Here is a 16,267-nt window from a genome sequence, read left to right as displayed (position 1 = left end):
TTTCTCCACAAGAAATGGGGAGCAGCTGTCCCTGTAAGGGTGCCAGCTCCCTGGGCTGCAGGGAATATTTCTGATCATAACATGTGGCCAGTGGGATTCTGTCCATGCAGGCTACTTTGTGAGTTGAATGAATCTTCTTCTTGGGAAGTATACAGTCAAAGAGAGAATGCATTCCTTTTATTGTTTGTAACATGAGTTTTCTTTGAATGCTGGTAAATTGAAAGTTATTCTGCACCTCTTGAGATCAGAGTTATGCTAAGTGATGATAAACCGGATAGTGTAAATAGAAGAAAAGTAGTTCTAGCTCCTCAAAGAAGTTTCAGCTTTTGCCCTTCCTTTATTTGCTATGGGATCCATTTCTGCATTTGGATTTGGGGTCTCATCAAAAATTTGGTAGGAAAATGAAGCTAAAGAGCTCTGAGTTTACAGTGGGAAACTTACCATAAGGTCACTACTAAGTTGAGTAACCTTGGGCAAATTACATCCCCTGGGGCCTCAGTTTCCCCTCCCATAAGCTTGTCTGACATTGTGAATTTGTGTGGTAGGTTTCCTCCTCATCGGCTTTTTCCCTTCCTTTCTCCTTATTTCTTTACTTTCCCTACTTTTTTAATTAGGGAGGGAAATAGATGAAAGAATAAAATGAAAGGAAAAGCAGAAAATTAGCATTTTCTCGGCTGCACATTTCAGTTATTAATATTGCAATTTGAGGTAATGAAATTCACAAAATGCAAAAGGTTTAAGGTTTGCCTGGTGGGGTGAACTCAGCCACATGGTATATGGCTTGAATTTCAAGGTGAGGTTCATTATGCAGAATGCACAATGTGGGCAAGCTAACAATGCCATAAAGCCTTCACTTCTGCATTTCTTGACTTTAATGTTGCATTACTGTGGGTTTTGGGTTTTAATATGCTGTATAAATACAGAATACATATTTGTAAGTACAGGTGCTGTGAAAGGGAGGATTTTTTTCTGTTCTAAATCTCAACTCTGTTTGCTCTCCGGTTGACTTTGTTAGAAAGCAGGTGGGAGAAAGTAGGGCAGGGTGAGTTACCTAGGAACAATCCTCATTTATGCCCAAATCTATTATGAAAGGCAGAGGCTTGCTTTTCGCCCTCACTGCAGTTTGCAGAGGATTTAGTAACGGAGACCGAAGGCTCCTGGGAGGGGAGGCATCAGGAAAAAGGGAAGATTTAGCCTGGCTTGTCCCTGGCAGCCGCCCAGGCTGGTCCTGCTCAGGTGCATCCGTGCGGCCCTTCCTTTGCCTCTGGGATGGTCAGTGCCAGCTCCCTGCCTCGTTTTCCTTCAGATTAATGATGTTGCTCATACCGAGCAGCGGGCGGAAGTCTCTGGGCAGCAGAAGAGATGGGAGTGGCTGTCCCTCTAGCAGAGAGCACAGCAAACTCCCTGCATCTCATGTGGATGGTTGGTGAACTGCCGGATGCTCTACTGGGCGACGGTGTCGCGTCTTCACTGCCAAGGGCTTTCCAGGCCCCAGCCTGTCTGACCAGCTCCTCTCCATTGTCAGGGGCAGCAAGGGGCTTGCTTCTTCCTCCCTTAGGAGTCATCATGGTCAGCGTTAGCACTCACAGCTGCCTGATGGGAGCCAACTCACAGTTGGCTGGGCTCCTAATAGCCTTTCACTGGACATAAACTGAGGATGGGATGGGAAAGGGTTTGATAGTACAGGGAGACTAATATTGGAGGAGAGGTAGGTTTGTGCAGAAAGGTAAAAACCACCTTCTAGAATTCAAAGAGCATCAAAATAAAATAAAATATAAAAAAATATAGAATTCAAAGAGCAGATGCTCTGTATTTCATCTGTGAGCCTTTACACAGGGCTCAGCAATCTGCACCCGGCACTCTGACTCTGTCCTGCCCCTGTGGTACGTGTGTCTGTGCATCTCAGCATCACCAGTGCTCAGAGCTGAGAGAGGCCCTCAGCATAACACAATTCTTCTCAGTTCTTCCCCCACTAAACTGCCATAAAGACATGCCCCTCTGTTAAGGGGCTTGGCGCTCTCTGCCTTAGCTTGGGAGTAGTCATATCATCTCTTATTTCTACTACTTTCCTTGGAGGGAAGAGTCTATCGCATCGTATGCAATCCACCGCAGCATTTATCAAGGGCCTACTATGTGCCAGGCCCTACCATATCTACCATGTCCATATGATAGTTCATATGCCAATGGTCCTCCCGCTCGAGGGGCTCACAGCCTGGTGAGGAAGGACATGACATGAATAAGCAGTGCTCAGCGGTTGGGATGAGTACGTGGTAAACACACACACACATTCCCCCTGCCTCAGGAAGCAGAAGCCTTCATGCATGGAACAATTAGGAAATGTCAAATAGATTGGTGTGATGGTCACTTAGGATAAAGAGGTGGTTGCAGTTGCAGCCAGGAGGTCAAGGGAATGTTTAGGTCCTTGCCTGGCATTGCATGGGGACATCTGGTGACCCCAGGACTGGATCTAAGGGCCCAAGAGGACCCACTTCTGAAGAAAGTCTTTGTAAGACCAAACTTGGACCTTCTAGTATCTGAATCCATCCCCAGGACATCCAGACTGCAGTGAGTAGAGTTATTTTGGTCTCCTGTGTCTACATGCTGAGTTTTGAAGAGCACACATAGCCGCCCTGCTTCTCCTGATAAATTTCTATGAGATTTTCTTAAAACTTAACATCTCCACCACTGGTATTATTCACACAGGTTCAGGCATGGGGTCCTAAAGGCATATGTTAAGCTCCCAGCCTTTTACCTGGTGAAGGCAATGTGTTCCCATGCTAATTGTCAGGAAAACATAAGGCCTCTTCAGGACAACGGCCACCACCGCAAACCTACCAGATGACACATCGGCATGTGTCTCAGGGCATCCAGGGCAACTAGAAGATCCTAAGTCCCTGGTAGGATGGAAGAAGCCCTCTTGAAGGGGGCATGCATGTGGTTCTAGAAGCAGAGGCTGCCATCTGTCCTGGCCTAGACAGCCTAGGTTCTCTCAGAGCCCTTATTTCCCAAGTCTGTACTCGGGGCCTTCGTTAAACCACCCTGGGGAGCGTGTTTGTGTGCGTATGTGTGCTAATAGCAAGGAAATTACACTCTCGATGCCGGTATACAGAGGAGTTAGCTGACACATTAGCATCCCGATCTGACATGGCTGTCAGAAAAATTATCCGTGACCCAGAAGGGGCCACACTAAAGGTGATTTATCCTCTAACTTGGCTTAGCCTGAGCTCTCCCCAGAGAAGGCCATGCCAATTAAGCAAAAAATAAGGCAAATTGTGTGTGTTGTGGTGCCTGGTGTTGACTACCCCCCCAGAGAGACCTACAAATTAATTTTCCCATCGCAGCCTCGCTCTGCAGCCAGCTCCAAAATGGAAACCTCAGCAGTTTATCTCCTTAATCTCTTATTCCCTTTTTCATTCACTTTTTTCCCCCATACAAAATTAAATCATTTAACAACCATTTTAATAAGCACTAAAAAGTGTAATGAACCAGATAATGAAGAAGAACTCATATTATTTTCTTTATCTACTTTGTACTTAATTTATTTTGTATGTTTCCTTTGCGTGCCTCTTCCCTGAGAGTATTTCCAACATTAGGATTTTAGATAAATGTTTCACTTAGTTCCATTGAAATCTGGTAAACATCCTGATTTGAAAGCTGGATGCTATCCTGTTCAGACCACTGGGGACAAGGTTTCAAAGCTCATGCCCAAGACATAACGCCCCTGGGAACCCGGTGTCACTCAGGCCCCCATGAATTCCGTCTCAAGCCTCAAGCCAAATGGGTCCCTCCTGGGGCTAAGGAAACTATGCTGGTTAGAGTCTGGCCTGCAGTTGGAATATGAGTGGCCCATGTTGAACTGGACTCTTCTTGTCTGTGGTTATGACACTTGGGTGACAGGGTCCAGCCTAGGGCATGGCTGAAGCAACAGGATCCCAAGTCCAAAGTCCAAGCATTCATTCATGGCTCCTAAGAGTTCTGCCATGGACCTTAACATGGTCTGCCCATTCTCTATAAGATGCTCACAACTATTCCCTGACACGTGATGCATATATATTGGGTAAGATAATTTAGCCAAATATTCCTTCTTAAAATTCCTCGATGCCCCCCACAGCTGTGGTCCAGGTGGTAGAACAAGCAGAGCAGACAGAGAACTGAAAGGGTGCTGCTCTCACAAACACCGCGTCCACATCCCTTACAGCCCACGGAGTGAGGTGGAGTAACCAGCCTGGGGTTTTTAGACAGGATGCAGACCAGAGAATATGTACAAAAGCCATCTTTTTTTGTTTGTCTGTTTTCGAGTATGCTCTGTTTCAGCAAAAAGAAAATGCGAGTATATTTTTTAAACCCCACCCCTGGTTTAAAAAATAAGAGAAGGGAGGAAAGAAGAATAGAAGAGAAAGGGGAAGAAAATTAACTTGTTCAGTTATATGTCAGGGCACTTTTTTTCAAGGAAAAATGCATCTATTAAATGACAGCAAACATGACCCTATTTGGAATATCCTTGAGGTTGGGGCCAAGGATGAGATTCCTGGCGACTGTTCGGTGTACAGGATTAGCAGTGGCACATATGTCTCCCCCAGAGAGGCAATCCAGGGGTACATGTGAGAGGAGAAACATAGAATCTGTGTTGGAGGAGCACCCCAGAGCTCCGGGACACTAAGGAGAAGTGTAGATTGACCTCTGTCCATGGTGAGAACATTGGGTGGAACAGAATGAGTCTGTAGGATGTGGCTGGGAGTCCTGGCTCTGCCCTCGCTGGCATTGGCATGACTATTTCGCAGGTCTCAGTTTCCTCATCTGTACAATAGACATGATAAAAACAAAACAAAACAAAAACAAACAAAAAAAAACAGTACCTACTACACAGGATGATTATGAGGATCACATGGGATTAAGCCCATAGCCCAAGCTCGTACACACTGGTAAGTCCTCGGTGCCAACGTGCATGTTGGGTGCTTTCTGTGACTCTGAGTCTTTCTAAGGCTCTCCTCTTCTGCTGCAAACTCCCGATGTCCTCAGCTCTGTGCTAACGAGGGGTTTTCTTGAGCAGGGGTTGATTAAAATGTAGTGGCATACCCTCATTTTGCGTCACCGTGTGTGTGACTAATAGCCATGGAATTCGTGCCACAGATAAATAATTGGCCCTTCAGCCATCCTCCATGTCTTCAGAGACATGCAAGCATGATCTATCATAGCCGCAGACATCTCAATGAGCATCATCTCTAGATCATAATAGATCATGCTACATTTGTATATGCTCAGGAACATAATTTACTATTAAATGGGGCCAAGATCAGCACCAAAGAAATTATCCTTCCGCGGAGGAGGACTCTTCGGCTGCATTATATGCACGCTGTGGTTTTTAAAATATTAATTATATTGTAAACTAAAGGTTTACTTTATGTATCATAAATCTGGGTGTCTCTTCTTTCTGTGTGCCCAATAAATATACTTCTCATCAACTTTTAATTATGCTGTTTGCATTATTCTGTCCTGAGGATGAGAGTGCGTGCTAAATCATGGCCTTCTAATGTGGACTACAGCATAAGTTTAGTTAATTAAACCATATATTTTATTAGTTCTTGCACCTCCATCTTGTAAAACCATGCATTATTTTGTTAAAGTGGAAGGGGGCATAAAATAACATAGAAAGGGTGTTTTTGTTGTTATTGTTATTACTATTTATTTTGGAGATTCAGATAACTTAGGAAAAGTTAAAGTGTTGTAACTCTGGGTAGCTCTGCTGCCCACTGGATGCTGGGCACACACACTCTCTCCGAAGGCAGAGGAGGGGTGGACGTGGTGTCAAAGGGCCAGGCCACAGCTTTGAGACTAGTTTCAGAGCCGATCATGGCAACTCAAGCGTGTGGCAGAGCCCAAGCCCTCAGCCCAGCTAAGAACAGCCCCCAGTCAGACCGGCCCACTCAACTCTTTTCTTCCTTTATTCTATGCCTTTGGGCCAGTGGCCTCTCTCTGGTCTTTAATTTCTCTTCTCTCTAACCCATGCACAAAATAACAAGGACTTTGAGACTGAATAATTCTTGTTCCAAGTTTTAGAGGGGTTGGCCACGGATTCTAGAATGGAAGTTGAAGCCACCCCCGAAGACAGGCAGCCTGATAAGGGGGTGAAGCAATGGAGGGGTCCAAGGCCTGACTGGGCAGCAAGGCCATCTGCCCTGTACCGCAGGTCCCGTGGCACTGACAACCAAAAGGAAGTCCTGGGAGTCAAAGGAAACTGGATTGAAATCTTGCTCTGCCACTTACTGGCCATTTGACTATGGAACAGATATGCAATGATGCTCACCTAGATTTCCCTATCTAAAAATGGGGTGCACAAAACTACCCCTTCAAGGCATTGTAAAGATTGAATGAGATATAACGTAAGCCAAGTGCTTGACATGATGCCGATATATTAATACAATCGGTGTGTAATAATTGTGTGACCTGTGGCTGCTCCCACCACACCCCTTATTGCTGACATTCACAGAGTCTAGCAGGTCTGACCAGCGGACACACAGCACTGCCATGAGCTGCAGGCCCAGAGGGCCACCCCTGGAGGGTCAGTCAATGGTTGTGCCACCACACAACTCCACCAGGATGAAGCGGACTGGCACTAGTAGCTGAAACTATAGTTCTAGCAAATTCCTTGAGTTCTTTTCTTGTCCCCATGGTGACCATTGAGTTGTGCTGTCCCACAAGACAGGGCCCAACTGCTCCCTCCATCCAGCCCTTGGCATTGCCTGTAGACCTTCTCCTGGCTCTCTCATCTGGGCACGCACCCCCAGGTGTCCACTGCCTGGGCCTCACGAGGTCTCACTGTGCAGGCAGGCGGAGGCCTCCCAGACATTTGCAGGTGACGGCCACCCCCATTCAACAGACAAAATGCCCCTAAGGCATCATCGGACCCCTTTCAGTGCCAGCTCCTTTATAAACAACTCCCAAGGAATGTGCTGGCTTTATCAGCAACTTCATTCTCCTCCCCTTCCCCCCACCAAAAAATAAATAAAGAGCAGAGGCAAGATCTGTTTTTCTTCAACGTTTAAAAGCCTTTGAAGGCACAGCTATTTGAGAACAATGAAAAAAAAGCATTTTGTTCTCTTAACTGCTGCTCAGGTGGTGGAGGCCCCCTGCCCTTCCCACAGGGAGGTGAGGGGGGCAGTTGTGTTTTATGGTGGCTCAGGCCCTCCTCCTGCAGCCCCCTAAGAGAGCCCTCCAACGCGCTGCCCTCCAGGACAGAGACTGCTGCACAGCTTGTGATAAACAAAGGCAATGAGTCACAGCAGCATGACCAGGGGTGGCTGGAAGAGCCTGTCCTTGCTGTCCCCTCCCCTGCTGGAGCGTGGCCGGGGACCAGGGCAAGGAACCCCCAGAGGAAGACTTCTTGCCTATAATGGATCCCATATGCCAAGGGCTGAGTTCTGATATTCTCCAGTCCCAGAGCACCTAGGCTTTGATTTTTATTTCATTTTGGATGGGTGGCGGATAGAACCAGTATGCTAGGGCCTCAGATCTCAAGCTGACAGTTCGGCATTAAATAAAAGCATTAAACACAAACGTTAATTTTTTTCCCCGGTGTGCCTGCGTGTGGTCTTACCTCCCCCTTCTGCCCTATGGCTTTCGACTCCCTTTCCTTAAGGCTTTCTTTATCGACTAGTTTTAAAAGTTACAAAGAGGCTTATGCTCTTAACTATGAACATGCCACACACGCCCCTAAATCTGAGGAGGCCGAAGGGAGGTTGATGCTTTCCATAATTTCTTTGCCTGTGGTTGGGGTGGAGTGGAAAGGTAGGGGGAGGAATGGAAGGAATTTAGGCCCCAGAACCAAGTATCTACATCACTAGGCCAGTTGAGTAAGCTGGCGGCATGAATACTGAATCGAGGTTTTTCTGTGCATTAAGTTTAAACGTTATATAGGCTCCTCCCCTTTCTGTTGCTATTCTGAAGAAAGAAAAGCAAAGAAAGTTTCATCGAGATCCTATCCTGCTGACAGACAGAAATCCACAACTATGTTCTGGGAGTTTATAAGCTCCTAGGGCCAAGCAAGGGCTCCCCTGGCTTTGTTTTTACAATCTCACGTCAAACTCACAGTCCTTCATGAGTCAAAGGAATTTCAGTAATTAATGGCTGAAAGGCTGGGAACTTCTGAGAGAAGGCAGGCTCGAACCATCATACTCTGCAAGGCCTTCCCCAGTCCAGTCCGGATGACAGTCCAAGAGGACCCGGATGGAGCACAGACCTGGAGCGGTTTTCTGTTTGATCTGATGGCCTCTGCATGTCCGTCAAGACGAGGGGGCTTTGCAGGAAAGCAGAAGCCAAACCGTATTCCAGATGGAAAGGAAATCCCAGTGTCACCCTGGGACGCTGATGATCTGGTTTAGTCATTAAGCATGCCCCAGCTAACAGAAAGCTTCCATCTGAGCCGTTAAGAATTTACTAGTTTTGTCTCTCAATCCCTACTGCGGGAGACCCCTGAACCTTTATTTTCCTTCCGAGGCTGTCCTGGGTTTTCTTCTTTAACATTGTCCCTGATTTATGGTATGTCCACATTTCCCTGGATAGTACCATCTTTTGAGTTATACATCATCAGAGTGACTCATTCTGATGATGTATGGCCCCAATACATCATCAAAGCTCCTTGCTCTGCCGTTGCACTAATGATATGTTAGTGTAATACATCACCGGGCTGAGCTGCAGCCGTGATGGATGGAGCTGGGGGTGATGGGAGTCCATGGAGCAGAGGCTGAGAAGCGGGTTCCGGGTAGGCACAGGAGGAAAATTCGTCAATCCCAAGTAGACCTCCCTTCCTGGTACCAATGCCCGTACTAAATTAGCACTGTGGCGGGCGTCCTAACAGAGAGACGCAGAAGCATGCATTACCCGCCAGCTCAGTGTGCACTCGAGGCTCATGTATAGATCATAGGCACGTTGGAGGTTACATCTATCACTGTGGTCAGGAGGTGGGTGGCGTCAGTTGGATTGAACTGGGGCAATGAGGAGCAAGAGAGAAGGAGAGCTCTGGAACCAGGACTTCTCAGCAGGAGGGCAGTGAGTGCTCACAGGAGGATGCGGGAATCAGAAATCTGGTGCCCGTACTCATAACCCCCCAGCAGAGTTTGGATGGAAGGGCGCCGGGGGGTTCTCAGCTGCTGCTGCTGTCTCGGTCCACCTTCCTGCGTGTGCTCAGGCCTGACTCGCTGTGAACATGCACCCTGAGGGAACTGGGAAGTATCTGGGGGACGGGTATCCTTGAAGCTCTGACTCGGGTGGTGCAAAGGCAATATATGTAACCTAAACGTTTGTACCCCCGTAATATTTTTTTATAAATAAACAAATAAATTAAAAAAATACTTCTTCTAAGTCCAGCATACTATGAACTGGGTACCCTGGGTACCCTGAAGTCCTCCTGCTAAAATACACCAACAATTGGGAAAATTACCGCAGGTAATTCTTTTATTGAGATAATATTTGTCACATAAAATTAACCATGTTATAGTGTACAATTCAGTGGCATTTAGTATATTCCCAAAGTTCTGCAACCACTATGTCTATCTAGTTCCAATTGTTTATCACCCTGAAAGAGAACCTTGTGCTCCTTAAGCGGTCACTCCCCTTTCTCCACTCTCCACAACCCCCCCACCCCCGCCCACCCCCAGCAACCACCAGTCTGTTTTATGTCCCTGTGGATTTTACCATTCCCAATATTTCATATAAATGGAATCATACAATATGTGACCTTTAGTGTCTGCCTTCTTTCCCTTAGCTTTGAATTCATCTACACTGTAGTGTGTATCAGTAACTTTATTCATTTTTACGGCTGAGTAATATTCTATTCTGTGTACCTATACACCACGTTTTGCTTATTCATTAGTCCATTGATGGACATTGGGACTGTTTCTACCCCTTGGCTACTAAGAATATTCATGTACAAGTATGTTTAGTATGTGTTTTCAATTCTTTGGAATATATACCTAGGAGTCGAACTGCTAAATCACAGGGTAATTCTATGTTTAATTTTTTGAGAACTGCCTAAGTGTTTTCCACACTATCTGAAACATTTTACATTCCCACCAGCAATTTACAAGGGTTCCAATTTTTGCACAGCATCATTGGCATTTGTTATGCTAATTTGTTATTTCTTTTTGTTTTAATAATAGCAATCCTAGTGGATGTGAAGCAGTATTTCTCTGTGGTTTTGACTTGAATTTCCCAAAGATGTTGATCAATCATCTTTCCATGTGTTCATTGGTCATTTCTACATCTTCTTTGGAGATATGTCTCTTTAAGTCCTTCGTCCATTCTTTAATTGAATTCTTCATCTTTTATTGTTGAGTTGTATCATTGAGTTTTATTGTTAAGTTATTGTATTCTAACACATCTTTATTGGATTCATGGTTTGCAAATATTTTCTCACATTGTGTAGGTTGTCTTTTCACTGTCCTGATGATGTTCTTTGTTGCAAAAAGTTTTAAATTTGATAACGTTCAATTTATCTATTTTTTATTTTATCACATGCAAAATACATTTATCCCATCCCAAGAGCTCCAAAGGCATTAACTCATTCTAACATCGGTTGTGAAGTCAGTCTAAAGTCCAAAGTCTCATCTAAACATTATCTAAATCAGATATGGATAAGACTCAAGATATTATTCATCCTGAGGCAAAACTCCCCCTAACTGTGAACCTGTGAAATCAGATGAGTTATGTGCTTCCAAAATAGAATGGTGAGACAGGCATAGGCTAGACATTTTCTTTCTAAACTGGAGAAATAGAGAAGAAGGAAGAAGACACAGGTCCCAAGGAAGTTCAAAACCTAGAAAGGCAAACATCATTGGATCTTAAGGTATGAGAATAATTCCCTTTGGCTTGATGTCCCACCTTCCAGGCCCACTGGGGTGGCACTTTTGCCCCCATACCTCTGAGGGGTGGCTGAGCCCCTTTGGCTCAGCTGAGAGTCAGCCTTGCTACTCTCTGCAAATGTCTTGCTCACAGGGTTCTCTCTGAGGGCCACTCCACCCTGGAGTACTGGGCAGTCCTAGCAAGCCAAAATCAGTGAGGCAATGCTACCTTTTGAAAGGGAGGAGAAACTAGCCCTGCCCAGGGGCTTGCAATGGGAGGGGCAGCCCTGAGGATCTCTGAATCACTCTCAGTTTCATTCTCCCCCTTTCCTGAGGAATAGCATGCTTTCACAGCCAAATAGCATCATGTTCCTATCTATTACAGTAGAATCCAAAGAGTCCAACAGCATTCCTTCAATTCATCCCACTTTAGCCCCTGTAGTTCAGACTGTCAGAGTCCTTGCTGACATAATCCTGTCTTCTCTTTAATGAATGATAGTCCAGTCACACTCCTGATGTTCTCTTCTGAACATGCTTTCTCATTGTTTTACAATACAGACAGGCTGAGAATTTCTCAAATCTTTAAGTTCTGTTCTTCTTTTCTTAACAATTCCTTTTTAAATTCAATTTTCTCTTCTGTCATTTTACTACAAGCAGTCAGGAGGAACAAAGCCACTCCTTCAATACTTTGTTAGGAATCTCCTCAACTAAATATTCAATTTTATCCCTCACAATTTATATCTTCTTCAAAACACTAGATCGCAGTTTAGCCAAGTTCATCGCCACTTTATAAGAGGGATTGATTTTCCTACAGTTTCCAAAATCATATTCTTTTCTGTCTGAGAACTCACAAGAATCATCCTTAACATTTATATTTCTACCAACATCCTGTTCATGATTATTAATGTATTATCTAGGAAGATGGAGGCGTTCTCTTTAGCTCTCCTGCTTTATGTCTGAGCTTTAACCAGAATTGGCATTAATATCCATAATCCTAATGCATAACGCACCTCATCCACCCATCATCCAATTATAAAGTCAATACCACATTTTTAGGTGTTTGTTATGGCAACATCAAAAAATGTCCTAGTAAGCATGGGCTACTATAATAAAATACTGTAGACTGAGTGGCTTAAACAATAAACATTAATTTCTCAGAGTTTTGGAGCTCAGAAGTTTAAGATCAAGGTGTCAGGAGATTTGGTTCTTGATGAAGACCTTCTTGCTAACTTGCAAATGACTGCTTTCTCACTTTGTCCTCACATGGTGAGGAGAGAGAGAGAGAGAGAGAGAGAGAGAGAGAGAGAGAGAGAGAGAGAGAGAGAGAGAGAGAATGTGCACTTGGTTTCTCTTCCTCTTAAAGGCATTAATCCCATCACAAGGACCCCACCCTCATGACCTCATCTAAACCTAATTATCTCCAAAAGGTCCCACCTCTAAGTACCATTACATTGAGAGTTATGGCTTTAACATATGAATTTTCAGGAATATGAACATTCAATCTATAACATTATGCTTTTGCTGTCATATCAACAAATCCATTGCAAAATTCAAGATCATGAAGATTTACCCCTGTATTTTCTTTTAAGAATTGTATAGTGTTATCTCTATGCCGTTTGGTCATTGATCCATTTGGGTATATATATATATTGTGAGGTAGGGGTTCAACTTCATTCTTTTGCATGTAAATATCAGTTGTCATAGTACCATGCATTGAAGGGACTATTCTTCCCCCATGGAAAAGTCTTGGCATCCTTGCTGAAAATCAATTGGCTATAAATGTATCACAAATAAAATTTTAATGTATGTGTAGATGGCTCACTGGAAAGTAAATTAAATCTTCAGGGGGAACAAAAAAGAAACTGACACCAAAACAGAAGAGAGTAAACAGAAAGCAAACTACAAGATGCCCATATCAGTGCTGTGATTAGGAGTGCTGTGATTTGGTTTTCAGCAGGGAGGGGGAACTAAATCTAAGGCATCCTCATTCAGTCCAAAACCTAACTGGTAGCACCCCAGCCTATGGAAGAAGAATCACAAATCCTCACGGAAACAAAGTATTAATATGTATCATTTATGACCCAAATTCCTTCAGATTAAGTACAGCAAAACATGAATTCACAATTTAAACCTACCAAACATGGAAAAAAATTAGGAAATAAGTGAATAGCAGGGGAGAAAAAGCACTCACAAAATTTATTTCGATCATTAAGGATTAAACATACTGAAACGTTTGGTTACAGAATATAAAATTGTGATATGAGCTGTTTAAATAATTGAAAGCTAGAAGTTTTAAAACTAAAGACTATCAAGATATGATCATCATGCAGAAGAAATGACTAAAAGTAATTTAAAGGTAAAATATATAGCTATTAAAATGAAAAAATCAGGGAATTGATTAAAAACCATATTAAACATATCAGATAAAAGAATTAGTGAACTTGGAATTAGATCTGGAGAAATTATGCAGAATTCAGGGCAGATAAACAATGAGAGGAAAAATGTAAAAGAGATATTGAAACATAAAGAATAAAATAACAAGGGCTAGAATTCAAACTATAAGAGTCCCAGAAAGAGAAAGTAGGATGAAAAATGAAAAAGAAAAAAATTAAAAATGTATTGACTGCGAATTTTCCAAACCTTGTGAAAATAATAATATATAGGTATAGAAAAATATGTTATCCAATGGTAGGAAATTGACACACCAATAACAGCAATAATACATAATATAGTAATAAAATTACATCACACTAAAGACAAAAGATCTTAAAAGCAGCAAGACAAAAAAATCAGACACTTAAAAATTATCAACAGATGAAAGCAAAGCAATAATTGAAGCCCAAATATGATGATTAATACATACATAATGCTGAGCTGTAAACCCAGCAAAACCATCTTTCCAGAATAAGAATGAGAGAAAGAGATATTCCCAATTTTCATCAGAAAATATTCACTCAAATAACTTCTAAAATATGCAGACATTTGTACATAAATTAGTAAATATCTATATATAATTCTAAGCAAACAGCATCTCTATAAAATAGTCATTATAGTAATAATATTAATGACAAATTTATGGGTTTTGAAAAGCAGAACAGAAATAAAATGATGGAAAATAATAGCATGTAAATTGTAAGAGAAATGATCAGAGTAAATATATTCTAAATTACATATATTATTTCGAAAGAGGGTTAAGATATTAATTAATTTTGAAGTTAGGTCAAAATTCAAGGGTTGCCATAATTATATTAAAATTGAATAAAACAATGAAATATGAATAAAATAATAATTTTTAAAGCAAGAAAGAAGACTAAATTAAGTATAGAAAAAGCAAAATAAATAGAAAGCACAAACTTAGAGGCTGAATAATTCCAGATATATTAATAATTCCAATAAATATGAATAGTTTAAACTCAGCACTTAAAAGAAAATATCAAACCAATGTTTAAAAATAGGCTAGTCTGGCTATATGCTATTAAAAAGAAATAAACATGAAATACATATGAAATATAAAAAATCCAGGAAAATTAAAGGATTAAAGGCAAAAACTTGAAAAATATTTTTCAAAATTTGTAAAACATTGATAATTGAACTGGGTAATGGGTTTGTGGCAGATGATTATAATATTTTGTCTACTTTGGTATATGTTAAATTTTCCATTATAAAAATGTTTTTAAAAAGATACTTAGAATACCATGAAAACATTAATCAAAAAATGTGGAATCATTATTTTAATATCATACAAAACTGGTTTTAGTATAAAAAATTATATTAAGGGTAAAGATAGTTTCTATATAATTTTTTAAAATATCATTTACCAGGAAGATATAAAAACTCTAAAATATGAAGCCTCAAATGTATATAAAGAAAATGTCAATAGGACTATAGAGTAAAATACACAAATTCACTATCACAGTAGAAAGTTTAAATAATGCCTTGCAGTTACTGACAGAAACAGCAAACAAAAAAATTAATAAAAATAAAGAATAATTGAATAGCATTATTAAGAAGTTGTTTTTATGGACATAGGCACAGCACTACATTGAACAATTAGAAAATACTCAATCACTTTAAATTCATAGGGAACAATTATAAAAACTAATGACATATTAGACCATAAAACAGATATTCTCAATTTTCAAGATAATAATATGAATAAAATGTGTTCTAAGGAGAATACTATTATAGTAGAAATCAATAACAAAAAATTTTAAATCTTCATGTTTCTATAAATTAAAAGTATATAGGTCTAAATAATGCATGGAGCAAAGAAGAAATTATAATGGAAATTTAAAAATACTTAGAACTAAATATTTCCTCAAAACTTGTGGGATGTAGCAGAAACAGAACTTTAAGGGAAATTTATATGCATAAATGGTTATATTAGAAAAGAAAAGTATATATAATTGGTAATACAATCAGTCTGGTTAGGGTTTAGAGAATTAGAGTTGTAATAATTCAATTTAAGTAGTTAGAAAAATAAGCCCAAAGATAGTAGATGCAAGGACAATAAAGATAAAAGTAAAAGTCAACAAAGTAGGAAAAAAAGATGTGATAGAAGACCAATAGAGCCAAAACTTGCTGCTTTGAAAAGAGCAATACAATAATCAAATTTCTGATAAAAAGAACAGCAAAAAGGAGATATATCTATAAATACAGCACATGATAAAAACATAAGACTACTATAAACAAGCATATGTCAATTTGAAAAATTGGATGAAACAAATAAATTATTTGAAAATATAATGTACCAAAATTAACTAAAAAATAAAGACCATACCCCTATGACCATTAAGATATTTAATCAATAACCAAAAGAAAACAAGACAGTGAATATTACTCATTGTAATAAAACAAAGAAAGTGAGTATTACAAAAACAAGTGAGTATTACTAAATTTTCAAAATGAATGCATTCCAACATACAACACCTTCTTGAGAATATAAGATGTCAATATAAACTTGGAGTAAAGCCAGAGAAAGATAATTTTAAAAAGATAATTTATAGGCAACTTCAAAAATCCTAAACAATGTATTTTAATTTGAAGCAGCCATTTATGTTTTTAAGAAGGTATACATTACAAAATTGGGTTATGGAAAGATGAAAATGAAATAGAAGGATGGTATAAAATCAAAGTACTTACAAATGTAATGCAAAATATTTAAAAATATTACATATATAATTATTTAAAAAAATACTTAATTATCACAATAGCTACAGAAAAATAATTTAATAAATTTGAGCAGCTATTTACAGAAGGGAAACAAAAACATGAAAACATGAACAAGTAAAAATATCTTAGGAATAGAAGTGTCCTTCCTTAACTTTATAAAAAGTAACAGAAAACTACAGAAAGTGCCGTGTTTAATAGTGAAGTTAGAATTATTCCCTAAGAGGTCAGGGGCAGGGGGAATGGAGCTCCAATATCATCAC

This window comes from Microcebus murinus, chromosome 14 (genome assembly GCF_040939455.1).
Source record: "Microcebus murinus isolate Inina chromosome 14, M.murinus_Inina_mat1.0, whole genome shotgun sequence".
Lineage (NCBI taxonomy): Eukaryota > Metazoa > Chordata > Mammalia > Primates > Cheirogaleidae > Microcebus > Microcebus murinus.
This window is presented reverse-complemented; position numbering follows the sequence as displayed.